Source organism: Macrotis lagotis, chromosome 1 (assembly GCF_037893015.1).
Source record: "Macrotis lagotis isolate mMagLag1 chromosome 1, bilby.v1.9.chrom.fasta, whole genome shotgun sequence".
Lineage (NCBI taxonomy): Eukaryota > Metazoa > Chordata > Mammalia > Peramelemorphia > Peramelidae > Macrotis > Macrotis lagotis.
In genome coordinates, this window is record NC_133658.1 from 50,767,823 (window position 1) to 50,795,465 (window position 27,643).

General features: G+C 39.8%; 2 protein-coding genes across 3 annotated transcripts in view; one reads left to right on the forward strand and one right to left on the reverse strand.

The window, feature by feature from the left end:
* The window catches only part of DPEP1 (dipeptidase 1), a 77,938-nt gene that overhangs the window by 29,697 nt on the left and 20,598 nt on the right, over positions 1–27,643 (reverse strand). Inside the window, exon 1 of one of the 2 annotated variants that reach the window (XM_074200866.1) lies at positions 17,532–17,631. The exons of the other annotated variant lie outside the window; for it this stretch is intronic. The gene's annotated coding sequence lies outside the window, so the exon portion shown is untranslated. Of the gene's footprint in view, positions 1–17,531; positions 17,632–27,643 lie in introns of those variants that run through there. 2 annotated transcript variants of the gene reach the window in all.
* LOC141497989 (sulfotransferase 1C4-like) overlaps positions 14,313–27,643 on the forward strand; it is a 72,924-nt gene continuing 59,593 nt past the window's right edge. Inside the window, exon 1 of the mRNA XM_074200895.1 lies at positions 14,313–14,331. The gene's annotated coding sequence lies outside the window, so the exon portion shown is untranslated. The remainder of the gene's footprint in view (positions 14,332–27,643) is intronic.

The window sequence follows — 27,643 nt, forward strand, 5'->3', positions numbered from 1 at the left end:
GAAGAAGTGATGAGGCCCTGCATACAGAGAGTGGTTCTGTGAATGGAGAAAAGGGGATGTATTGGAGAAAGGGTTTGGAGGTAGAAATAGTATGGCAATGCTTGGTGGCTATGTAGGATGAGCAAGAGAGAATTTGAGTATGACACTTAAGTTTTAAGCCTCAGATGACTAACGATAAGGATGCAGATGACTTCCATAGCTATAAGGAACTTTGGAAGCGGATTTCTTTTAATAATCCATAAAACAAAGATCTATATTTTTAATAGCAATATCTTTGTGATGATTTTATATGACTAAGTTCAACTAATCAATCAAAACTATTTTTAAAATGTTTAAAAATTGCTTCAATATGTAATTGGGGAAGAAATAAAGCATCATACTTGGAATCAGGTCACCTGGGTGGAATCCTTCCTCTGGCATTTCCTGACTATGAAGAGCATGGCTTCCAGTTCTTCTCTCATTCTCTTCTTAATGTTCTGCAATCTGGCTTCTGAACTCGTCAGTCATCTAAATGTGCTCTCTCCAAAATTACCAATGGTCTTGTAATTGCCATAAATCTAATGACCTTTTCCATTCTTCATATTCCTTACAAGACAATCAGGGTTAAATGATTTGCCCAGGGTCTCACAATTGGTGTCTAAGGTCAGATTTGAACTCATGTCCTCCTAACTCCAGGGTTGGTTGCTCTATCCAATGCACCACCTAGGTGCCTCTATTCCTCATCTTTTTTGATCGCTACAATATTTGTCACTTATGCCCCAATTCATCCTACATATTCTCTCCTCTCTAGTTTTTCTTATGTTGCTACTTTTTGATTCTCATACTATCTAATTATTACTCCCCACTCTCTTTGCCTGTATCATCATTTAAAACATGTCTCCCCTCTGTGGTTATGCACCCAGACTCTATTCCAGGGATTCTTTCTGTCTATATCTTATTAGCTTTCATGGGTTTAACTATCAACTCTGTGCATCTATAGATCTCTAGATCTAGCCCCAGTCTCTCTCTGTGTGCTCCCAAAATCACCAACCTCCTGTTAGATATTTGAAATTGGACATCCCTTAGGGATCGTAAACTCAACATGCCCACAACAGAATCAATCCATTGTGTTCAGTCATTTCTGACTCTTTGTGACTTCATTTGAGGTTTTGCTTGGAGTATTTGCTATTTCTTTCTCCAGCTCATTTTGCAGATGATGAAACTGAGACAAACAGGCTTGTCCAGGATCCTACAGCTAGTAAGTGTGTGAGGTCAGATTTGAAATCATGAAAATGAGTCTTCCTGATTCCAAAATCAGAGCCCTATCCACTGTGCCACCAAGCTGCCCATGTAAAGTTTTTAAAAGATTAATATGCATACATTAAGGCCATCCTTAATAAATGGGAAAAGTTCGGCTTTCAAAAACCAGATTACATAGCAGAGCACATTTTTACCATCAAAATTGGTAGAAAAGTATAAGATCCCACTGGTCTTCTTATTCATTAAATCTAAAAGGCATTTGATTTTATAGAACACAATGCCTTAATGGCTCTCAACCAACAAAGTGTCTCCTGTGCCTATGTCAGATTCATTCAAGATATAAAATCATCCATATATAGCTGCAGAGATGACCTTATTTAACAGTTCAGTCGCTCTCTGATCATTAACATCAAGCAAGTTATAAAAGACATATTTGCCAAAGGTGTTCATAACTGTCATGAAACACAACCAGGGCAAAGTCCGAGTCAAAAAGGTATTTTCTACAGATGGTGAGGTCCTTCAGATGATCCTGTTTTCAAATAACATTGTGTTGACCTTGCTTCCTGACTCACTGGTTGCCCCCAATGGCTGAAATATTTTCCCATCCCACCTCTGCCAAATGACTTCCCTTATGTCTCATCTAATATCCTTCCATCTTCAAAAGGATTTTTTACAATTCCCCTTAATGCTAGGACCTTCCCTCTAAGACCACCCCCAGTTTATCCTGTCTATAGCTTGTTTGTATAAATATGTTTTCATGTTGTCTCCATTAGATTGTGAGTTCTTTGAAGTCTGGTGCCATTTTTGACCTTTCTTTGCAGACCCAATGCAAACAGCAGGTACTTAAGCAATGCTTCTTGGTTTGACTTGACAGATTGTTTAAGGTCTTAGCCATAGCAGAACCTCATAAGTTAGATTCATAGTCACTTCAAAGAGTTTTAGCCTCACCATCTACAGAAAAATCTAAGGGAATGAAGAATTCAATGGGATATAGAGTCTGGAGATCTTATATATTATTCAATCTCTCGGACACTGAAAATGTACAATGAGTTGCTCTCTCCTGGTTCTCCTCCTCAGTTTCTTCATTTAGGTCACACCTGCTAACCATGGTTGTACCTTAAGGTCCTTTTCTTCTTCCTCTATTCTGTTCCTCTTGGTGAATTCATCAGACTTGAAGGAAGGCATTTGGCAGAAGTGTGTTGGAAGAATATTTCAGCCATGAGGACCAGTAAAAAGATTTGAAGTGTGGTGTTCAAGACATAGCGGAGAGGTCAGGTCAGCACAATGTTATCTGCAACAGGGACATCTGAAGTATCTCATCATCTATAGAGAATACTGATTTGGACTCCATCCTGGTTCTGTTCTGTAACTTTTTTTTTATCACTTGCTAGATGTTAATAATTCAAATAGCTTTTTATGAAGTTGATTCTCAGATTTATTTATCCAACTTTTATCTCTCCTTATCCACAGTTTCATATTTTCAACTACTAATTTGACATCTTAAATTTTAGGTCCCTTAGACATCTTAAACTTAACATGTCCAGGGGCGGCTAGGTGGCGTAGTGGATAAAGCACTGGCTTTGGAGTCAGCAGTACCTGGGTTCAAATCCGGTCTCAGACACTTAATAATTACCTAGCTGTGTGGCCTTGGGCAAGCCACTAAACCTAAAAAAATAAAAAAACCCCAAAACTTAACATGTCCAAAACCAAATTATCTTTTCCCAGAAATCCTCCCTACTTCCTCACTTCTATTTTATTGTTAAGAACACCATCATCTTCCCAGTCATCCAGACTATCAACCTAGTAGTCATTCTCACACTCTCACTGCTGCCTTCCTCCATATTCAATTGGGCATCAAGTCTTATACTTCCTTTTTTTTTTTTTAACATTTTATTTGTTTTCCAATTATATACAGTAGTAATAATGTACCCATCATTTTTTTCAAGGCTCTGAATTCTACAATTTTCTCCCCTCCTCCCTTCCCTCCTCCCCCACCCCAAAAGCTGTCTGACAGTCTCTACATTATTTCCATGCCATACATTGATGTAAGTTGAATCTTATAAGAGTAAACATGAGAATAAACATAAATCCGCCCCCCCCCCAGAAGATGGGAAACCTCAAGAATAGAGAGAGAGGAAAAAAATGTACTTTAGGGCTCTGTTCAGATTTCAATGGCTCTGTCTCTGGGGTGAGTTCTTTTCCTTATCATAAGTCCACCAGAGAAGTTGCTTCAATATTTTTCCCTCAGTTGCTATTATAGCTGTACCTCCCCTTCTATTCCTCCCCACTCTCATTTATTCTATTCTCTTTCTCCTTTCATCTTGACCCTGTCCAAAAGTGTGTGGTATCTGAGTACCCTCTCCCTTGATTTTCCCTCTCTTCTATCACCTATTCCCCCCTTCCTTCCCCCTCATCCCCCTCATCCCATCCCTTTCCTCCCATCCTTCTCCAGGACAAGACAGATTTCCTCACCATATTAAGTGTGTATGTCATTTCCTCCCTGAGCCATTTCCAACGAGAATGAAGGCTCACTCATTCCCCCCTTGCCTTCCCCCCTCCCCTCCATTGCAAAAGCTTTTTTTTTACCTCTTATGTGAAATCTCTCAGCTTCTTCTTCCTCTCCTTTTCCTTCCTCCCAGTACTTTCCCCCATTGCCCATTGACTCCATCCCTTTACCACATCATAGCATTATATTCCACTCCTTCCTATGTCTTGTCTATATATATGCTCCTTCTAACTGCTCTTATAGATGAGAAAGTTCATGAGTTATCAATATCTTCTTCCCATGCAGGAATACAAACAGTTCAACATCATCAAATTCCTCATAGTTAGTCCCTCTCTTCCACTCCCTCTATGGTTCACCAGCATCCTGTCCTTACTTCAAACTTTCTGTTCAGCTCTGGTCATCTCATTAGGAAAGTTTGAAAGTCCCCTGTTTTATTGAAAATCCATCTTTTCCCCTGAAAGAGGATGTTCAGTTTTGCTGGGTAGTTGATTCTTGGTTGTAAACCAAGATCTTTTTCCAGAATATCATATCCCAATCCCTACGAGCCCTTAATGTAGATACTGCCAGATCCTGTGTAATCCTGACTATGGAGTCTCAGTAGTTGACTTGTCTGTTTCTGGCAGCTTTTAGAATTTTCTCTTTGATTTGGGAGTTTTGGAATTTGGCTGTAATATTCCTGGAAGTTTTTCTTTTGGGATCCCTTTCAGGGAGTGACTGATGAATTCTCTTGATTTCTATTTTACCCTCAGCTTTCAGGACCTCAGGGCAATTTTGCTGTATTATTTCTTGAAAGTCTAGGCTCTCCTTCTGGTTGTGGCTTTCAGATAGTCCAATAATTTTCAAATTATTTCTTCTGGATCTGTTTTCAAGGTCAGTTGTTTTTTCCAATGAAATATTTCACATTTTCTTCTAATTTTTGACTTTTTTTGAAAGTTTTATTTCTTCCTGATTTCTTGCAAAGTCATCAGCTTCCTTTAGTTCCATTTTGCATTTGAAGGAGTTATTTTCTTCAGAGAGCTTTTTTTATCTCCTTTTCTAGCTGGCCAATTCTGCTTTTTAAGGCATTCTTCTCCTCATTTGCCTTTTGTTCTGCTTTTCCCATTAGGTCTAAACTGGTTTTTAACAAATCATTTTCTTCAGTATTTTTTTGTATACCTTTCACCAAGCTCTTTTGATTTGGTTTTCATGATTTTTCTGCATTGCTCTCATTTCTGCTCCCAATTTTTCCTCCACCTCCCTTAATTGTTTTTCAAAGTATTTTTTGAGCTCATCCACAGTCTGAGGCCATTTTCTATTTCTCTTGGAGGTTTTGGATATGGAAGCTTCGATTTTGTCATCATCTGAGAATGTGTTTTGATCTTCCAGGGGACTAAAATAATTCTCTATGGTCAGATTCTTCTTTTTCTGTTGTTTACTCATTTCCTCAGCCCAAGACTAATTTACAGCACTTCCAAGGCTTTAGGGTTGTTTTTTTGAGGGGACACCCCACTGGGACCTTTATTCCTCCAAAGTCTAATGCTCTCTAGCCAGTGCTTTGATATGTAGATGACCACAGCACTACACTCTGCCCTGGGGCTATAAGGTGGGATCCAGCTATCTTAGTATGGAAAACCAAACTGCACCCTGGATCTGAGTGTAGGCAAATAGCAGAGTCCTACCCTAGGGAGAGCAGAGAAATCTCTGCAGACTTCCCTTACCATCTCTGGGGGTGCGGGCTGCTTTCTTCCGATTCTCGCTGCAGGTTCTGCGGCTGGTGTTCCTCACTCTACGCTCACTCAGGTGCAGCAGAGTTCTCTCCCAGTCCCTTCAAGCTGTTGTGGGTGATCTCTGGGCTGGGCTGGGCTGGACTGCACTGCAGCTTTTTTTTTCCCCAACCCCTGGTCCTGGTGAAGCACACCTTTCCCACAGAACTTCTAAGTTATCTTGGACTGAATGTATCATTCAGTCTTTCTGTGGGTTCTGCCCCTCTAAATTTTGGCTAGAGCCATCCTTTGTTTTTTTGGGGGTTTGGGGTTCAGAGTTGTCAGGAATGCTGCCTTCACATCACCATCTTGGCTCCACCCCCCAAGTCTTATAATTTCTACCTTCACAATATGATGCAGGCTCTCATCCCTTCACACATGTACTGCTGAAGAAGTCTTCTGGTTGACCTGTCCACCTCTACTCTATTTATTTTCCTAAAGCTCATGTCTAACTATATCACTCCCTACTCAATAAACTCCAGTGGCTCCATATTATTTCCAAAGCCTCTGTTTAGCTTTTTTTTTTTTTTTTTTTTTAGTTTTTAGTTTTTGCAAGGCAATGAGGTTAAGTGGCCCGCCCAAGGCCACACAACCAGGTAATTATTAAGTGTCTGGATTTGAATTCAGGTACTCCTGACTCCAGGGCCAGTGCTCTATCCACTGTGCCACCTAGCCACCCCAAGATCTATATTTTTATAGCAATATCCTTTTGGTGATCAAAAGCATTTATTAAATTGAACCTTTACTCCGTGCCAGTAAATGTACCAAGATCTGGAGATAGAAAGAAAAAGCAAAACAATTCCTGCCTGGAAGGGGTTCATATTCCAGTGAGTAAGATAACAACCAAATTTGTAATTATGGTGGTGTCTGACTTTCTATGATTCCATTTGGGGTTTTCTTAACAAAGGTATTGAATTGGTTTGCCAATTCCTTCTCTAGCTCATTTTACAGATGAGGAAACTGAGGCAAACAGGACTTGTCCAGTGTCAAATAGCTAGTAAAAGTGTCTGAAACTGGATTTGAACTTCATAAGGATGAGTGTTTCTAATTCCAAGTCCAGTGCTTAACCACTGCACCATCTAAAATGAAAGTTATAAATAGGAGGAGCAGCTAGATATTGCAGTGGATAGGGCACTGACCCTGGAATCAGGAAGACCTGAGTTTAAAAACTGCCCCAGATACTTGATACTCACTAGCTGTGTGACCTTGGGTAAGTCATTTAATCTTAATGTCTTGCAAAATCCAAAAAAGAAAGGAAACTACAGATAGGGTGTTAATTGGAGTTAATTGGAGTTCATTGGAGAGGGAAGACACTGGTTACTAGAGAAACTGAGCTAGATCTCCTTCAGAAGGAGGGCTTGGAGCTGATCCTAGAAGGAAATCAGAAAACAACAAGGTGGAAGTGAGGAGGAAAACCATTCTAGACAAAGGCAGAGAATGAGATGAGATCTTTAGAGAGAGGAAGGGCAAGTAGGCCCAAAATTTCTGGGTACATGTGGAGGAGAACAAAGTGTAAGAAGTACAGAAAAGGAGGAAGAGGTCAAGATACAAAGAGCTTTCAATGCAGGAGGACTTTGGGGATACAATGGGTAGAGTGCTGGATCTGGAGTCAGGAGAATCTGAATTTAAATCTTATTTTAGACACTTTCTAGTGACTGGACAAGTCAACAAACCCTTGTCGTCTTCAGTTTTCTTAACTGTAAAATAGGGAAAATAACTGAGTTTCCTCACAGGGTGGTTGTAAGGGTCAAATGAGATATTCATAAAGTATTTAGCATTTCACCTCACACATAGAGAAGAAACTAATTCTTATTCCTCCCTTCCCTTCCCCTTTGTAGTTGATCTGAGAGGTCATGGGAAGCCATTAGAGTTGAATGACTGATGGGACAAGTTTATATGGTTAGAACTATTCTTTGATTGTTTGGTTATTATGTTTGTTTGGATTTTTTTTTGGGGGGGTTGAGGCAATTGGGTTAAGTGACTTGCCCAGGATCATGCAGCTTGTGTTGGAGACTGTATTTGAACTCCACTCTTCCTTACTCCAGGGACACTGTTCCGTCCACGGTGCCACCTAGGTAGACCTATTCTTTATGAAAATATCTTTGGCAGTCAATTAAAGAATAGACCGGAATGGGAAGAGACTTAAGGCAGGGAGCATAAATAGAAGGATATTGCAGACAGGTGAGAAAGGCTGAATACCTGTGCTAGAATGATGGCAATGTAAGTGAATGGAAGGAGGTATATGCAAAAGATGTTCTGAGAGACTGGAGATACCATAAGAGGTGGGGCAACAGACTGGACATGGTGAAACTGAGAAGTAGAAGATAGCACCAAGCCTGGATGACCAGGGATGGGGAAGTTTGAGAAAGGAGAGTGTTTAGGGATAAAGATAATGAAATCTGTTTTGACCATATTGAGTTTGAGGATGTCTTTCAGGACATGTGGGACTATAGCTCAAGAGAGAGATTAGAGATGGATAGACAGATGAAGGAATTCTATGGATAGAAATGATCATTGAACTCATGGGAGTTGATGGGTTTCCCAAGTGAAATAGTTTACAGAGAAAAGAGAAGAGGACCCCACCAGAACTTTAGATGTATACCTATGGTTATGGTAGATGAGTATCCAGCAAAATAAATAGAAGGAGCTACCAGATAGGTAGAAGAAACACTACAAGAGAGCAATGTCAGGATCACCTTAAAAGGAGATGACTTCTAGAAGGAGATAGTTATTTACAATGTCAAAACCTGGAGTGGAGTCAAAAAGAATGAGGAAAGACTATTAAATTTGATGATTAAGAGAGCACTGGTAATATTGGTGAGGGCATATGAAGTGAGTGCTGGCCTTGGAGTCAACAGGACCAGGTTCATTTCTGGCCTCAGACACTATCTAGATGTATGGCCCTGGGCAAATCACTGTTTGTCTCAGTTTTCTCATCTGTAAAATGGGCTGGAGAAGAAAAATGGCAAACCACTCCAGTATCTTTGCCAAGAAAACTCCAATTAGGGTCTTGAAGAATCAGACACAACTGAAAAATGACTGAACAACAATACTATGGTAATATTGGTGAAAGAAATTTCAGTTGAATAATGAGTTTTAATATCAGAATGTTACTTTTCTCTGTGATAAGTTCATCACCTTTAAAATGAGAGTTAGCATATCTGTAGTGGGGCAGCCAGGTGGTACAATGCATAGTTCTGGACTTGGAGTCAGGAAGACTTGAAATCGAATCCAGTCTCAGATCCTTAATAGCTGTATTAGCCTGAGTAAGTCACTTCACCCAGTTTACCTCAGTTTCCTCATCTAAAATGAGTTCGAGAAGGAAACAGCAAACCACTCCAGTACCTTTGCTAAGTAAACCCCAAAAGAGCTCATGAGGAGTAGATAACTAAAAAAGACTAAACAGCTACATACCTGTATTACCTACCTCATAGAGCTGTTACAGTGATCAAATAAGATAACATGTAAAAAGCATTTTGAAAATTCCTAAGTGCTATGTAAAGTCAGCTATGATGATGAAGATGATAGGCATTCTGTAATCATGGATAGAGAATTCTCCTTGCAGTATTTCAGTCCTGTTTCTGACAATCAGTAGATGTTTACCTAACCTCTTTTGTTTTCCCCCTTTGGCAAGGCAGTGGGGTTAACTGACTTGCCCAGGGTCACATAACTTAAGTAACTATTAAGTGTCTGAGGTTGGATTTGAACTCAGATCCCTCTGACTTCAGGACCTTTTCTCTATCCACTGTGACACCTAGCTGCCCCTACCTAACCTCTTTTTTATTTAAAGATTTTATTTATTTTAAGTTTTACAATTTTCCCCCCAATCTTGCTTCCCTCCCCCCACCCCCCCACAGAAGGCAGTCTGTTAGTCTTTATGTTGTTTCCATGGTATACACTGATCTAAGTTGAATGTGATGAGAGAGAAATCATATCCTTAAGGAAGAAAAATAAAGTATAAGACATAGCAGAATTACATAATAAGATAAGTTTTTCCCCTAAATTAAAGGTAATAGTCTTTAGTCTTTGTTTAAATTCCACAATTCTTTATCTGCATACAGATGGTATTCTCCATTGCAGACAGCCCAAAATTGTCCCTGATTGTTGCACTGATGGAATGAGCAAGTCCATCAAGGTTAATCATCACCCCCACGCTGCCGTCAGGGTATATAATTTTTCTTGGGTTCTGCTCATCTTGCTCAGCATCAGTTCATGCATATCCTTCCATGCTTCCTGAATTCCCATCCCTCCTGGTTTCTAATGGAACAATAGTGTTCCATGACATACATATAATACCACAGTTTGCTAAACCATTCCCCAATTAAAGAACATTCATTTAATTTCCAATTTTTGCCACCACAAACAGGGCTGCTATGAATATTTTTGTACAAGTGATGTTTTTACCCTTTTTCATCATCTCTTCAGGGTATAGACCCAGTAGTGGTATTGCTGGATTGAAGGGTATTGCCCTTTGGGCATAATTCCAAATTGCTCTCCAGAAAGATTGGATCACTTCACAACTCCATCAACAATGTATTAGTGTCCCAGATTTCCCACATCCCTTCCAACATTGCTTATTGTCCTTTCTGGTCATATTGTCCAGTCTGAGAGGTGTGAGGTGATACCTCAGAGATGCTTTAATATGAATTTCTCTAATAAGTAGTGATTTAGAGCAATTTTTCATATGACTATGGATCACTTTGATTTCCTCATCTGTAAATTGCCTTTGCATATCCTTTGACCATTTGTCAATTGGGGAATGGCTTGTTTTTTTTGAAAATTTGACTCAGTTCTCTGTATATTTTAGAAATGAGTCCTTTGTCAGAAATACTAGTTGTAAAAATTGTTTCACAATTTACTGCATTTCTTTTGATCTTGGTTTAAGTGGTTTTGTCTGTGCAAAAGCTTTTTAATTTAATGTAATCAAAATTACCTAGTTTGTTTTTAATGATGTTCTCCATCTCTTCCTTGGTCATATCCTGCTTCCCTTTCCATAGATCTGACAGGTAAACTATTCCTTCATCTCCTAGTTTGCTTATAATATTGTTTTTTATGTTGAAATCCTGTAGCCATTTGAATCTTATCTTGGTAGAGGATGTGAGGTGTTGGTCTATTCTAAGTTTCTTCCATACTAACTTCCAATTTTCCCAACAGTTTATATCAAAGTGAGAGTTTTTATCCCAATAGCTGAACTCTTTGGGTTTATCAAACAGCAGATTACTATAATCATTTTATGCAATCTCTTTTGCATTTAGTCTATTCCACTGGTCCTCCACTCTTATTTTTTTAGCCAATACTAGACAGTTTTGATGACTGATGCTTTATAATATAATATAATTTTAGATCTGGTAGGGCTTAGCTACCTTCTTTTGCACTTTTTTTTCATTGACTTCCTGGAAATTGACTTTTTATTTCTCCATATGAATTTACTTAAAATTTTTTCTAACTCATTAAAGTAATTTTTTGGAATTTTTATTGGTAGGGCACCCTACCTAACCTCTTAATGCTTCCTAGGATGATATGTTACAGAAGAGTGACCAATCTGTGCTGGTTGAAGGAGTTTCCACCCCGGGACTTTCTAATTCTGATGAAATCACAGAACTGAACAAAAATAAAATGATGAAACAAAAGAAAAATTTTAATTGTTCTCACTCTTTTTCAACCTTTTTCTAAAATGAAGCTAGCAGAGGGAAATAAAAGAAGGCAGTGGATGCTAAGAATCATAGGTTTTTTTAATTTGTCTATAAATAATAAGTTAGCTTTTGATACTCTAATTATGACATTCTTACCCAATGATGAGTATGCTGTGGGTATGTAGCCAGAAGGTTTTAATCAGACCCATCATGGCAATCTTACAAATGAAACTTATTCACATAAGGAAGTTGTAGCTTATAAGTGAATGGTTTACAGGCTTTCTTTGTAGAGAAAAATAAAAGAGTTGGCCAAGTTACTTTTTGGTGTATCTGAAAGTAATAAGACTCAACAAGTCACAGGACACTTTGGTCATCTTGGCTTGAGTAAGCAAAATGACCACCATGGAGAATATTACAGCTTACATGTCAACACATCTGGTACAGAAGATGCAGAGACATAGAAGCTTGGAAAAGAACTTCGACGAGATGCTCCAAATCAAATCAATAGTCAGTGACTTCATTGTAAGGTGAGTATGGGGAGTGCAGGGGAACATGTTATGGAAAATATTGTTCAGGGCAAAGAAATCAAAGAGGCTAAATTGAGACAGCAAACCTAAATATTATGAATTTTTCCTTCTGGAAGTTATGCGGGAGTCACTGTTCATGGGGAGTATCAACTACTATCACCCAAAGTAGGAGATTGATTATATCCTAGCAGAGACCAAAAGCTGGTTATTGATTTTGGAACAATTTTTGTATCAACTGTCTATATAGTCATACTTGACATATTCATTCACTTGTTAGATCAGAGGTCAAAATCAATGCCAAATTAAAATAAATATGAGAAGATGGAACATGTAGTCAAAACAGCTACAATCTGACCTACTTAACTATACTAGAGATATTCAAATGTGAAATGGAGACTAGAACAGATATCAATGTGAATTATGGCATGGCTATGAATTTAGAAACTATGATAACTGGTGTATTAGAAATAGTTTCTAATAGTTCAGAAGAGCCAATTGATAAATTTTCAGTTGAGCATTTATACCTTGAAAATTTGCAAGTGCTACAAATCAGGACTTGATTTATCATTTGTTGATCACCTAGACTTTAGAAAGTGATGGAGAAAAAAACTTACAAATTTACTTTTTCTTTTGGTGTGTCACTTGGTAAAACTTACCATCACGCCCTGTTTTGCCAAAACCAGTTTAGAATATCAACTCATTTGTAAAGAAGAATTATAAAGAATGTCAACTCATAAAACAAGAAGTGGTGGAGCATAAAACAAGATTTGACTTGATACCTAGTTAAGCCAGATCGTCCCAAGAGCATTTAAGGATGAAACTGGAAAAATATTAAATAGATTTAATTGGAAAATACCTGTAGATTTCTATGATAAACTGTTTGGTAGATCACAGACAGTGGAACTTCTTCTACATTTGAAATCTAACAGCACACGAAGAAATGGGAAAAATATAAAAGACAAAATAAAGATGGGAAAAGCAACTGGACCAGATTAAAAATGCTCAGAGGGATTTCTGTTCTAGAAGTGACTTTGAAGGTGCTGAAGAATCAATTCTCTAGATATCTGAAAGAGGGAAGAATTTTTTAAAAATCATAAATGTTATTAATACCCCAAAAAGTGATCTCGAGAATATCTGCCACTACAACCCATATGCCTATTTTCTTATATTTACAAAGACTTTTTGAGAATGATGTATTCACACATTGAATGTATCCCTGGTGACAATATGAGAAGGGAAAAGACAGATGTCCCCTAATGACATTCTACAGCAAGCCATTCTTTCTAAGCACAAAATTGACTTAAAAGTGCAGAAAATAAAAGATTGTCTGGCATTTATTGTTCACAGAATTAGATATGAAGGGGAATTTTGAGATCATTATTGACTAATTCCTGTATCTTACATATGAGGAACCTGAGACTCAAAGAGGAAGAGTGACTTGCACAAATATTAAGTAAATGAAGGAAGAATTTGAACCTGTTCCTCTATTCCAAATCTGGTACATTTTCCACCCAGCCAAGCTTGTCTACCATTAAAAAAAATGACAGTTCAGAATCAAGTCAGAAAGACCCTTCTAACATGTATTCAAGATTTCTTAATAAATGTGACAGAAATAACCGTAATGAGATCACTGATGCACCAGAATTATTAAAATCAATCTGATGATTAACATCACCGTGTTGACCAGAATCTTATTTCATTTTTTATTTGCTGCAAATTTCAAGAGCAGCTTTTAAGTTCAATCTGCCTTGAGGAAGGAACACATACAATCATGAAATTCTAGATCCTTGAACTTCACAGAGTTACACCCAGCAGTTCAAGGGTTGTTTACAGTTGCCTACCTTAGTACCTTTTGAGCAGCTAGGTGGTACAGCAAATAGAGTGCTGAGCCTGGCGTCAAGACTCATCTTGCGTTCAAATTTGGCCTTGGACACTTAACTAGCTGTGTGATCCTGGGCAAATCACTTACCTCAGTTTGCTTTGGTTTTCTCATCTGTAAAATGAGCTGGAGAGGAAATGGCAAACATTCTAGTATCTCTGCTGAGAAAGCCCCGAATGGAATCATGAAGTGTCAGATATAATTGAAAAACTGGACTACAACTGTTCCCTGCTCTAGAGCTTTCCTTCCCTTTCCCCTCCTTTTCAACCTTCCTTTGTGTATTGTCTTCCCTTATTTGAAGCTTTCCTCACATTAGAAGAAGCTCCTTGAGGTCAGGATCTAGATTTTTTCCTTTCTTTGTATCTCCAAAAGAATAGTATGTAGGAGGCCGCCCCACAGCATACCTACTGGCCTTGCAGGACATGAGATGAAGTCCCGTAGAGCAAACTCCGGGATATAGGCCAAGGTAAACCTTGGTCGCCTCAGATCCTTGGCCACAAGGAAACTGGGAGGCGCCCCCATATCTACCCCCTCATATCTACCCATCTACTTCCCTATTTCACCTGTCCCTCGCTTGACAAATTTCCGCATAGAGACAGTCCACAAAGGCAATGCAAGAGGCTCAGGCCAATCTGATATAGACCTCAGGAGATCCTCCCATACCCTGCTTCCGCATATAGAATATGGTATATAAGTTTACAGAAGCAGAAATAAATTGGACTTGCCCCCGATCGCCGGTGTGAGTTGTCTTTCTTCGGCAGTCCCTGACAGTCCGCAGAGGGAAGAGCCCTGCCCGACAACAATAGTAGGTATTAAATAAATTGTAGATCATTGATACAAATCAATCCTAAGAATTCCTCAAATCAGATTGTTTAGTCACCATTAGCCTGGTCTGTTGTTCAGGACTCTGCTCAGCTTTCCTAAGGATCCCTTTTTTCAGAGGAATCCATTTCCTAGAGTAAGAGAGGTGATCTCCCTACCAGGTCATGGCAGAAGCGATGTGTGACTCAGTTGGTAAAAAACAGCATAACTGAATCAATAGCTTGCAAGTCCCCTATTGTTTGAACTGCCCAATGTGGGCAAACAAAGGCAAATAGACCTGGGAGTTCTTATTCCCTCTACCTCATATATACATTTCTAATTTGGCAGGGACAATGGTTTCACTTTTCTTTATATTATATTATTATGTTATATTAAATATATATTATTATGTTATATCGACAATCAATTACACTATAATAATATAGAATAATTATATATGATAGAATATTACACAAATAATGGCAATAAGAGACCATATTTATATAGTGCACTAAAATCTGCAAAGGACTTTATAAATGTGATCTCATTGGATCCCTTATAATGACCTTGGAAGGTAGATGCTATCAGATGAGAAAACTGAGAGAGACCAAGGTTAAGTAACTTGCCCAGGGTCACACAGCTAGGAAGTATCTAAGACTGTATTTGAACTCAGGTATTATGTGACTCCAGGTCTATCCCTGAATTTACTTTACCATCCAACTGCTTTATGCATAGTAAGCATTTAATAAAGGAACAACAGACTCAGAGTCAGTTCCTGAATTACATTTAATATTCAATTTGGGTTGCTAAAAAAAAACCCCAAAACAAAACTCTGTTTTCAAGAACATGTCATGTATTAAGTGAGATATAACATACTTTCCAGAATCCTATTGCTCGTACTTCTTAATGCTCAAATTTCAAACTGATGGACCACTATGAACCCCAATCTCTTTCCCACCCTGCTGTCAGCAATGTGTTTCTGTGTGAAATGTGCCTGGCCTAGCCATCATCCACTTAGCCATGTTCTCTTGGAATTCTACTCCTGGAGTACATACATTCTACCTCAAGCCAGGTTCTAACTGAAGCCATTATATGGGGATGAACTCACAGGCTTTTTCCAGGCAAACCCAGAGACCGACTGAGAAAAGATCAAAGAATCATCAATTTTAGACTTGCACAAAACCTTAGGAATTAGGTGGTGCCATCATCAGATTGGTAAACTGACATCCAGAGATGCAAAGAACTTACTCAAGACTAGCGAGTAGCACATCCAGGATTTAACTGAGGTCCTCTGCCTCCAAAGTTACTTGCTCATGATTGTTATCTGTTAAGTATTCCCAAGTGCCTCTGACTCTTGGTTTCCAAATAAGGAATTATTAAAAACAAAGAATGCAGGGGGATGGAAGGTCATTGATTTGGCCAAGTTTTCCTGATAAACCCCAGAAAATCATAGCACGATACTAAATCTAAGATGTCAAAAGTAAAATGGTTCTTGTGTCCCATCCATCACCTTTTTCTTTCTGAGATTCTCTTGTTACTGATTATTGGTACAAATCAAAGATAGCAACTGTTTCACTCCTTTACTCCACCCCAAGACTCGGTGTCTCCATGTGTTCCCACAGGATCCTAGAATTTGAGGGATGGAAGGGAGCCATCTAATTCAGCCCATACCACAATCTGACATAACTGACAGGTGATTGTCCAGTCTCTGGACAAGATCCCAAGGACAAAAGTGACCTCTACATTGAAATTTTCCATCCTACAGTCTTTCTCACATTGTGGATCAGATCGATTCCCTTTGGATAAGACTTGAAAGAGCAAGGACAGTTTATCCTGGTGGTTAGAGAGGCAGCATGGGGCTCATTTCAGGCATTTAGTAATTGTGTGACTCTGGGTCAGTTCCTTAACACCCAGGCTCAGTTTCCTTAGCTGTAAAATGAGAGTTGAATTAAATGATCTCTGAATGAGGTCATTGAACTGAATGACCTCAGTTTTAAAACTATGATCTGTGAAATGGGATAGTAGACTAGTGCTTTGAAAACCTCAAAATTCTATTACAAATGTGAATTCTTATCTGAGGAGGGATTATAGTTTTATTTGTGTGTGTGTGTGTGTGGGGGGGTATTTGCAAGGAAGTGGTGTTAAATTGATTTGCCCAAGGTCACATAGCTAGGTAATTATTAAGTGTCTGAGGTTGGATTTGAACTCAGGTCCTCCTGATTCCAGGGCTGGTGCTCTACCCACTGCACCACCTAGCCACCCCAAGAATTGTACTTTTAAAAACAGATTCATACATAGAAATGAATTCTTTTTTTTTTTTTTTAGGTTTTTGCAAGGCAATGGGGTTAAGTGGCTTGCCCAAGGCCATACAGCTAGGTAATTATTAAGTGTCTGAGGTTGGATTTGAACCCAGGTATTCCTGACTCCAGGGCTGGTGCTCTATCCACTGCACCACCTACCCACCCTAGAAATGAATTCTTTGTGAATTAATTTCAGGTAAACAACAAAATACAATTTTGTAACATATTGTACTGATTACATCAATCCTCATCCAAGTAGGAACCAGTAGGGGAGATACTTGGGCAAATGGTTCCTACTGGAACCCTTTAAATGACATGAGGCAGAAAAGCTGGGCCTAGACCAAACGATCAAAGAATTACTTAAGACTGCTGAAGGGAACCTTCATAGCTGAAAGGTCCTCCCCACCATTATTTCCAAAAAACCAAGCTGAGGGAGAAGACAAAAAAGAGAGGCAGAGAGAGACAGAGAGGGAGGGAAGGAGGGAGGAAGGAGAGAGAGAGAGAGAAGGTGAGAGAAGGAAAGAAGAGAGGAGAGAGAAAGAAGAGATGAGAAAGAGAGAAGAGATGGGAGAGAAGAGAAGGGAGAAAGGAGAGAGACATAGAAAGAGGAGAGAGAGAGACAGACAGAGACAGAGAGAGAGAGAGAGAGAGAGAGAGAGAGAGAGAGAGAGGATGAGAGAAGGAAAGAAGAGAAGAGAAAGAAAGAAGAGATGAGAAAGAGAAGAGATGGGAGAGAAGAGAAGGGAGAAAGAGGAGAGAGAGACAGAGAGAGAGAGAGAGAGAGAGAGACAGAGAGAGAGAGAGAGAGAGAGAGAGAGAGAGAGAGAGAGAGAGGGAAAGAGAGAGAGAGAGAGATGAAGATGGGAGGAGGGGGAGTAGGAGAAACCATTGGTTGTCTAGTTACCTGACTGCAAGGCTTGGAGAAGAAGTTGCTGCAGAATTGACTCAAGCCATCCCCCAGTGTCCTGCTGACATGCCTTCAACCAAATACTTGAGTGTCTTGAGGGCTGTCCCCTTCTTTCTGTAGTAGGCTCCACCCTCTGGAACTTAAATTCCAAAGGGTCTGACTCTGGCTCCATTTGTTTCTGTTTTTTCCAAGTATGTTCCAAGTCATAAAGGCCCCACTGGCCTCCCACCATGAAAAAGGAAGCCAGCCACCTGGGGCTAATTTCCCTCAGCAGAGAATTGCAACAACCTCAGGATCCCAGGATGGGGGAAGAATTGGGGCCCACAGGAAGGTGAAATGAGGGAACCAAGTCCCCAAGGAGAAGTGACTCCCCTAGCTAAGGTCACATAGCTGCCTAATTTGTAGGACTGGGGCTAGACTTCATTCAGGCTTCCTTCTTCTCCAGCCTACCATGTTCCAAATGCCACATGTCTAATTCAGTTGCTATGTAAGCTGGTTTTGCTTAACTTTTTCTCCTCTTCAAGAGGAGGCCCACCCTGTGGAAGGACTGTGGTTAGATCCAGAAATAAGGTAACATGAAAATAAGAGGCTTCGGACAACAGACAAAAGGGCTGCCTTTTCCCCCAGACTTGGGGGATATGCTAGTGTTGGTTGGGATCAAATCTAGAACCGAGATCCTGAGATCCGTGACCTGGGGACCTATGGAGGCAGAGGTTGACATGGATCCTTCACCATCAAACTTTATCATAGCTTCAATAAAAGTGAGAGGAGAGGAGATTCCTTAGCCTAGTCCCTTAGTAGTTTCAAGCATAGTCTTGGTTCCCATAGACCCATCCATCCAATTTCATTTCTTTATTTATCCTCCTTTTTTTGCAGAACAGAATCCCAGAATTTAGATCTGGAAAAGACCATAGAGGTCATTGAATCCAAGTTAGTAGAATGTGACTTCCTTGAGGGCAGACTATTTTGTCTTTGCACAATACCTCATATACAGTAGGCACTAATCCATGCTCATTCCATTGCATTGAATCCTGCCTTTCTACAGACAAGGAAGCTGAGGGGTTGTGTGATTTGTCCAGTCTTTAAAGGTTTCTTAATAGAATTGTCTTGAAAGAGAACTCAAGAAATGATGGAGGGGGGCAGGGAGGAAGCACCAATGGACTAACTCTGGAGTTAGGAGAATCTGAGTTCAAATGTGACCTCAGATATTTTATTAGCTGTGTGACTCTGGGTAAGTCACTTATTCCTGATTACCTTTAAAAAGAAATCAATCAAGGCCAGCTAGAAATAATATAGAAACTTCTCATACAACCTGGAACAGTTGTTGGAGGAAGCAAATTGTTGACAGTAATAAGGCCCCTCTCAGCTCTTTGAGAAGTGGAAAAGGTTTTTGGCCTCAAATCAGGAATCCTGGGTTTTAGCTCACATTGTAGGAAAATGAGAGATCCAGCAATGTAATTAATACCTTCATTTTATAAAAAAGAAACTAAGGTTGGATGGACCTTATTCCAGATCACTTATCGCAATGGTCAAATCACACTCCCAAACCTTTGAAATGGGAATAATATTAATCCTGTCCACCTTTGAGCAGCTCACTCTGTCCAATGAAAGTGAGTGTTGGGTTTTGAGACAGAACCAGCATTCTTTTTTTTTTCTTCCAGTTCTAATTTTTTTTTTGTTTGTTTTTGTTTTCTCCCAGCTCTAATATTGTTTTTTGTTTTATTTTAAATGTTATTTACTTAGGCCTAGCATTCTTAATTGGTACTCACTCCTTGTATGACCTGGAGCAAGACAGCTCACCTTCACAGACTCCAGTGTGCTCTGCTCTCAAATGATAATAACTATAGTGAGCTTTAAAGTTTGCAAAAACCCTTTTGGATGGCTTCAAAAGGTTGAACCCAATCACAACTTCCTCTCAGCTCCCTGTCCTATAAGCCCAGGATCACAAACTACTGAGGAGACAGAGATTGTTGGAATCACAGGATCCTTGCAGGACCCAGAGAAGAATAGCAAAATGGAAGCAGGGATTGCGATTCTCTCCTCTGGAGTCTGGACCAAGCACCTCCTCCTGGAAACTCTCTGGTCCATTGACTCAAGTTTAAGCATAGATTTAGGATCTCCCAGATTGTTCTGTCTTCATTTCACATAGAGGAGGAAAATGAGACTGGGAGTGGTTACATGACTTGCCCAAGGTCACACAGATAGCCAAAGCCATTCAAACCCGGGCTATGTGGCCCCAGATCCAATATTTCTTCCTCAGCACCACACTGACAATCCTACAGGAGGGTGTCTGGCATAACTGGAGGTCCTGGGTGGTGAAAGCAGAGTAGAAGCATGTATTTGGGGAGAAGATTGCTCTCTTGCCTGCTGAGCTTAGCCCCAAGAAGGCAGGGAAGGGAGGAAGAAACTGAGACAGAACGGAGGAAGTGATTCCTGCCCCAGTGGGACTCACTGGGGGAGGGCAGCTCCCTGTAATCTTGTGTTCCCGGGGTGTGTCTGTTGAAATTGTGTCTCTGGCAGGAGACCAGGGGGCCTCTCTGCTGAGGGAAAGTGGAAGGGGCCGGGAGGAGGGGCTTGGGATCCCCCCAAGGTACCAGAGCAACCACTGTCCAAAATGCAAACCAGCTGCTCCCCAGAACAGGGAAATTCCAAGGGATGCAGGGACCTTCTCCCTGGCTCCCCAGAGCTTTCTTTTTCTTCACCTTGATCCCAGAGTCATTAGACCCCTAAGCAGAATAAGCACCTCCCATTAGGCAACACTGCTAGGGCTGACCCAGAGTGACCACTGGCCAGAATGGGGAGGGATTGATTGTTATGGTGGCCATCCTAACAGTAACTCACATTTATGTAGCCTCTGAAAGCTTGCAAAGACATTTCTTTACAAGTGAAATAAGCTCAAATATCACACCCATTTTGGTGGAGAAAATTGAGTCTCTAAAAGGGTAAGCAACCTGTCTATGATCACACAGCTAGGGAGGGAAAGAAGGCGATACGCCTCTGTGGAGAGATTGATGGTTTGGGATTTGGAGGGCCCGAGTTCAAATTCTAGCTGGGATAGCTATCTCTATGACCACAAAGAAGCCTTTCTAATTCCCTAGCCTCTATAAAATGAGGGGCTTGGACTAGATGACCTCCAAGATCCCGAGGGTCTAGGTTTATGATTCTAAATTAAAGAGGACATTTGATTTTATATATATATGTATGTATGTATATCCCTATATCCCAAGAAATCTTGCCTTTGAGGACCTGGGTTCCTAATTCTATCCTTTCCTATATAACCCTGAGCACACTTGCAGATTCTCCTTTAGGTCCCAGATTCCTCATCCATAAAAGAAGAGGTTCAACTGATGCAGAGGATCTTAACTCTTTACTGTCATGGACCAAATTCTCAGTCGACTGACTGGTTGATATGGACCTGTCCTTGGACGTTTTGGTTTGGGTTGGGAGACTGTTGAGGTTAAATGCCTTGCCCAGGGTCACATAGTATATGCATTTGAACTCAGATCCCCAGGACCAGTACTTTATTCTTTGCACCACCTAGCTGTCCCAGAATAATGTTTTTAAATGCATAACATAACCAAAAAAAAACATAAAATAAAAAATAAAGTCCATAGGATTAGAAATGAAATTAAAATGCCATTATCAAATACAAGTAGTTAAGTGAGAAAGCATTCTTACTCAAGGGCTTTGACTTCAGGAAGCTCAGATCCTGTCTCAGATGCTTACAAACTATAGACCTTCTTAGACAAGTCACTGAGTAGTTGATGGAGAAGAAGTTTGCCTTTCCAGAGTCTTACAGTTGTAGAGGGTTTGGAATGGCTTGGCTTCATTTTTCCCCATCAGCAAAATAGGAATATGGGTTCCCCTACTTAATAGGGTTGTTGTGAAGATCAAATGACATATAATAAAGTATCTCATTTCCTTGAAAACATTAAAATATAATGTTTATATATTAACTATATAGTTTTATATTCATGTTAATTATTATCAAAGATATATGATACAGATAAAGATATAGATATAGATAAGTTTATGGCCCATAGGTTAAGAACCCTAGACTAACTAAGGTCTCTTCCAGCTTTAAATCTTCAGAGTCTCAGGGAATCTTGGAATCCTGGGGATTAGGAAGGCAGAGTCTCTCCCTAAAACTCACCCCTCCAGCCTTCCCACCATCCATACTACATCAGGGACAGGCCATGACCGAAGCTGCCCCCCTGGGATTCTGTGGGACTGCTTGACAAAGGCAAATTGTTTTCTTTTCTTTAAATCAGAGAGGGGCAGCTAGGTGGCAGATGAATAGAGCCACTGACCCTGAGGTCGGGAAGACCTGAGTTCAAATGTGACCTCAGATACTTACTAGTTATGTGACCCTGGGAAAGTCACTTAACCCCAATTACCCCCTCCCCAAAAAGAAACAAAAAAAATCAAAAACCCAACCCAAAATGAGCTTCCTAAAGCAGTCTTAACTTAATGCCCCCAATCAATAAACTCCAGTGGTTTCTTATTGCTTCCAGGATCAAATAGAAAATCCTCTGTTTGGCTTTTAAAGCACTTTTACCCTGATCCCCACCAGCTTTCCAGTTTTTTTTACTCCTTACTCCCTTCCATATACTCAACAATCCAAGGACATTGGCCTCCTGGCTATTCCCCAGCTCCCCAGCTCCTGACTTTGGGTGTTTTCACTGGCTGACTCTCAACACCTAAAGCTCTCTTTTTCATCCTGGCTTCCTTCAAGTATCAGCCAAAGTCCTCCTTCTCCACAAGAAGACTTTCTTGATCTCCTTTAGGGTTGATGCCTTCCCTCCGACCTTCCCTCCCTTATACTGTATACATCTAAATCTACAGATGGGTTCGCATGTAGCCTGGAAGCCCCTTGAGGGCTGAGGCTGCTTGTCTCAGGATCCCCCCAGCTTAAAACAGTCCCTCACCCACAGTAAGGGTTTTATAAATGCTTGTAGATTGATTGGCTTTGCGGGAGTGAGTTAAGGATGGATTTGAAACAGTAAATGCAGAGCACCCTTCAGGCTGGGAAGAAGAGAAAGGAACAGAGTGGTTTGATGTGACATGCTTGGAGGATCCAAGGTCATCCCATGGGTCAGCTTGATTGTCAAGTCAAAATGCAGACTCACGGCATCCTAGGAAAGAAAAAATGTCCCAAAAGAACTGCCCCTGGAAGTGAGGAGAGAGGGCAGAAATTGTCCTAGCTAACGAATGACCCCAGGAGTTTGTGGGGTGATTGCATTCATGTGTGCACACACATGTGTAGGCATGTGCACATCGGCACAGGTGTGGTTAGTCATGTGAGTGCATGCATGTGGCATTGTATCTTCTTGCTGATGTATGTGTGTAGTGTGATGTAATGTACCATGTACTTTGTGCTGGGCATCCTGTATGTGCCTATGTGGGTAGGAACATACACATGTGGATATATAGATATATGTGCATAAATGCAGACATGCATCTATCTGTAAATTTACACACATATATGTATACATACTTAAGCATGTATATAAGAATATATCTATCTATAAATACAAATACATGGATATAACATTTATAGATGTAAATGTCTATACACATAGAGATACACAAATATGCATATGTGGATATGAATATAGACACTGTGTGTGCATGTGTACATGCATGTTTATAATGTGTGTACTGCTTATAGGTAAATATAAATATATGCATCCATAACTGTAAGAATGTATACATTCAAATACAAAGATAGACATACATATAACATTTATAAATATGTGTGTACGTGTGCACATAGATACATGTGCATGCATGTGGGGTATGCAAATATATGATATATTGATATAGATCTATGTATGCATCCTATAAGTCCTCAAGTTCTAGGTTGAGCTAGATGTTGCTTGCTTCCCTTGCCATGCTTCCAGATCCCTTTGGTTCTTTCCATTTTCTATCCTCTAACCCTATCTCAGGGGGCAGCTAGGTGGCACAGTGGGTAGAGCACTGGCCCTAGAGTCAGGAGGACCTGAGTTCAATCTGACTTCAGACACTTAATAATTACCTAGCTGTGTGACCTTGGGCAAGCCACTTAACCCCATTACCTTGCAAAAAACAAACAAACAAAAAAGGTCTAGAGCTCAAAGAGATCTCATAAAAGCCATTTGGTCCAACCCTATCTCAACCATCCATATTGGTGAATGCTTGGAATAGCTCTCCATAAAAGAGAAAATTTTCATGATTGATAGAGAGCCTACCAACAGATCACTATCAGGGGAACTCCTACATTTATGCATACTTTAGCCTAATTGGAAAAGAGGCTGCTAGGAAAAATTGTTTCCTTGTCCTTGTCGCTTCCACCATCACAGATTCATTCCTTCAAGTTGTTGCTCTTCAGATCTGGCAGAAGTCTGTCACTTGTATGTTGACTGCATCAGTTGTCCGAGTTGAGCTAATAGACTTTTGGTCTTTTGAGCAAAGTAACATGGTGCTTTGCTCCCTTGCCTATGGAGGAAATTGATTGTTTATTGGGAAAAGATATATTCAGGCATAATATTCCACTTCTGTTACCTATTACTATAGGAACAGCGATCTGGGCCTGAGATTTTGCTGGCTTCATAAGCTTGTCATTATTGCAAAGGGCTATGGGTAAGCTAGACACTGCTGCCATGAAGGACTTTAAGTATGTTTGTTATAGGATTCCTGTCTCTCAGCAAAATAATGGAAAATACTTATTAGAGTGTTGAAATCAAGCATTTAGTAATGTGTAATATTTTTCTCAGAATATTCCAAGAAATCCACTTTTGACTGTTGAGCTTCATTGATGCTACTTTGTATACTTTTATCTGTCTAACTTTGTACCTCCCTCTCCCCCCCTGACTTCTCTCATTTAATTTTGGTCTCCTCAAAGCAGTGTTTTTAACTTCTTTCCAGCACTAATACTCTGTGTTCATATTTTAAATGTTCCCTCCCTATTCTAACAAAAAATACTTTAGCCAAAGAGAATAAGAGCAAGCTATTCTCCAACACTACTTGTCAGTGTAATTAATCTTGGCTCTCAGAACTCCTGAACTCTGAGCAATGCCGAAGTACTGATGTTGTTGGCGGTTTCCCAACCGGAAGGTCCATGGGCTAGGACGACTCAACAAAGAACATAGATCAGATGTGTATATAGTATAACCATATCAATTAGTTCATAGAGCAGAGAAATGGCCTGATAGTGGTAGGAAGTCAAGGCACAGCCATAGAAGGGGAGTCAAGTCCAATCACAACTGTCGTGTGTCACAGGGTAAGACAAATAAAAATTCAAAGCCTAGAAAGCAGTGGCAACCTGCATTAAATAATTCTCATGGACTTCTATGCTCTATGCCAGTCAGATTCTCTGGTCCAGTACAGATTTCCTCATTAAAATTCAAATACGAAATGAAGAGGTAATAGTTAAGTCATTATCAGTCATTCACACTTTAGTACAAATATCTTTTTCTTTCCAACAGAGTGGCCTTGGGAAACCTAGGTACATTAGGCTCCTGAGATTTAGAGGAAAACATCAAAATAGACAATCTGGTTTCAGGAAAACAATGTGCTATGATGAAGAGAATACTGGAATAGAAGTTGGAGGAGGAGGAGGAGGAGGAGGAGTTCTTGTGCTGACTTTAATTTGCCATGTGATTTTAAGTCAAGATCTTTATCTCTTGGTTAATTTTTCTCATCTATAAAATGGATGATCATTAAGGCGTCTGACATGCAATGGTTTAAGTATATGGATGCCCTGATTCTATTCTAGCCTCTGACATTGAAAACTTGGGGTAAGGCAGCACCATCTTCCTCTACAAAAAAGGAACTGAGTCACCAACTAGAACATCTCACTCCAATCTTTATCAGCTTTTATCTTTGCTGAGCTGAGCATTCTAGGCAATTCCAAATTATCTTTAAAATCTCCCAACACCACCTTCAGTGAAGGGTGGTGCCAAGGTTATAAGATTGAATGATTCTCCCAGCCAGTGTCTCATACTTTGTCCTCGGACTTCATCAGGAGCCCAGAATAATGCCAGGAATCATTCTGAAATAGGTATTTTTGACCCTAGACACCAACCTCAATTTGCCAGCTCATTCTTGGCTATAAATCTAGTCTCTGATTTTTTGCCAGGGAAAGCACAGAAAGGATTCTTGTTCAGGCATGGCTTAGATAAAATTCAATGCAATATGAAATTATTAAGCACGTGCCAAGCACTAGCCTAGATACTGGGTATAGGAAAACAAAAACTAAACAGTCTCTGCTCTCAAGGGAAGTTCTATTTTACTTCATTGTACAGAGAAAAGAAGAAGGGATTTGGAGTCAGAGAAACTCTGTTCCAATCCCATATCTTTTATTTATATATTTTATTTATATATTTATTATTATTGTGGATATTTCTTCATTTTTATAATGAAGGGCTTAAAGTAGGATTGCTAAGGTATTTCCTAACCCTAAGACTATGATTTTATGTATACAAATAAGTAAATATAAGATTTATTTTGGGACACCCCACTGGGACCTTTATTCCTCCAAGGTTTTATGCTCTGTTGCCTGTGCTTTGATATGTAGATGACCCCTGTACTTCCCTCTGCCATGGATCTATAAGGAGGATCCTGCTATCTTAGTATGGAAGCCCAAACTACAACCTGGATCTGAGTGTAGGCAAACAGCAGAGTCCTACCCGGAGGGAGAGAAGAGAAATCTCTGCAGTCTTCCCTGACCCCTTACGGTCTCTGGGGGGTGCAAGCTGCTTTCTCCAGATTCTCACTGCAGATTCTGCAGGCGGTGCTCCCTCACTCCACACTCATTCTGTTGTAGCAGAGTTCTCTCACTGCCCCTTCAAGCTGTTGCAGGTGAGGAAGCCAGGGCTTCCCAAGGTCTTAGTGAAACATACCTTTCCTCTGGGAACTTCTAAGTTGTCTTGGACTGGGAATATGTATCACTCAGTCTTTCTGTGGGTTCTATCCCTCTAAATTTTAGCTAGTCAGTATTTGCTGATTTTTTGGAGTTTGCGGGGTAATGAGTTCCTGGGAAATGTTGCCTTCACACTACCATCATGGCTCCCAAATGTAAGATTTATTAAAAGTACAAAGAAAAAAATGGGGTGGTCATGATTCTATAAATATATATAGACTGATATATATATATATATATATATATATATATATATATATACCTATCATATCTCTATATATCTGTATATCTGTATATCTGTATATCTACATATATATATATATATATATATATATATATATATATATATGTATGGAGAGAGAGAGAGAGAGAGAGAGAGAGAGAGAGAGAGATCCCTGATTTTAGGGAAATCAAGAAAGGACTGTAAGTCATAGATTTAGATCTTGAAAGACCATCTAATCTTAATTTTATAAATAAGGAAAATGAGGCTTAGAGAGGTTAAATATCTTGCCCAAGCATGCATATTAGTAAGATTTTAAACCAGGACTTCTTGCCAGCACTTTATCCACCAGCTCCTTGAAAGGAAATGGGGTTTTACAAGAGAGAGATGAAAAGATTGAATATGCCAGGTATGAGGGAAAAAACTGTGCAAAGAACTCAAAGTGGGAGATGATATTCCATATCCAAAACCAATTGGCCAATTAGCCAAGAAGGCTAATCTAAAGAATATACAATAAATAGGAAGAATAATGTATTATCAACCTGGAAAGAAAGCCTAGAATCAGATTTAAAGTGCTAAGGGGAGAGTAGGGGATGGGAAGGGAGGGGAGAGGGGAGGGGAGGAGAGAGAGGGGAAGAGAGAATAGAAAGTTCAGACCAGAACCCTAAGGAACACCCACACAAAATAATTCAGATTTGAATGATGATGATTCCCAAAAAGAGACTGAGAAAAAGCTGATGAGACAGATGGGAGGAGGAGAAGGAGAATCGTGGGTTGCTTAACATTTTTAAAAATTATGTCCAATTCTGAATCCTCTCTTTCTATCCTCCCCTCTATCCATTGAGAAGGCAAGAAATACAATAATCCTTATACATATGAAGTAATGAAAAAGACTTTTCCACAGTAGCTATGTTGTATGTAGTGGGGGCAGGGGGAGCAAGAGAAATAAAAAAAGTAAAAGAAATCTGCATCAGTTTTCACTCAGAG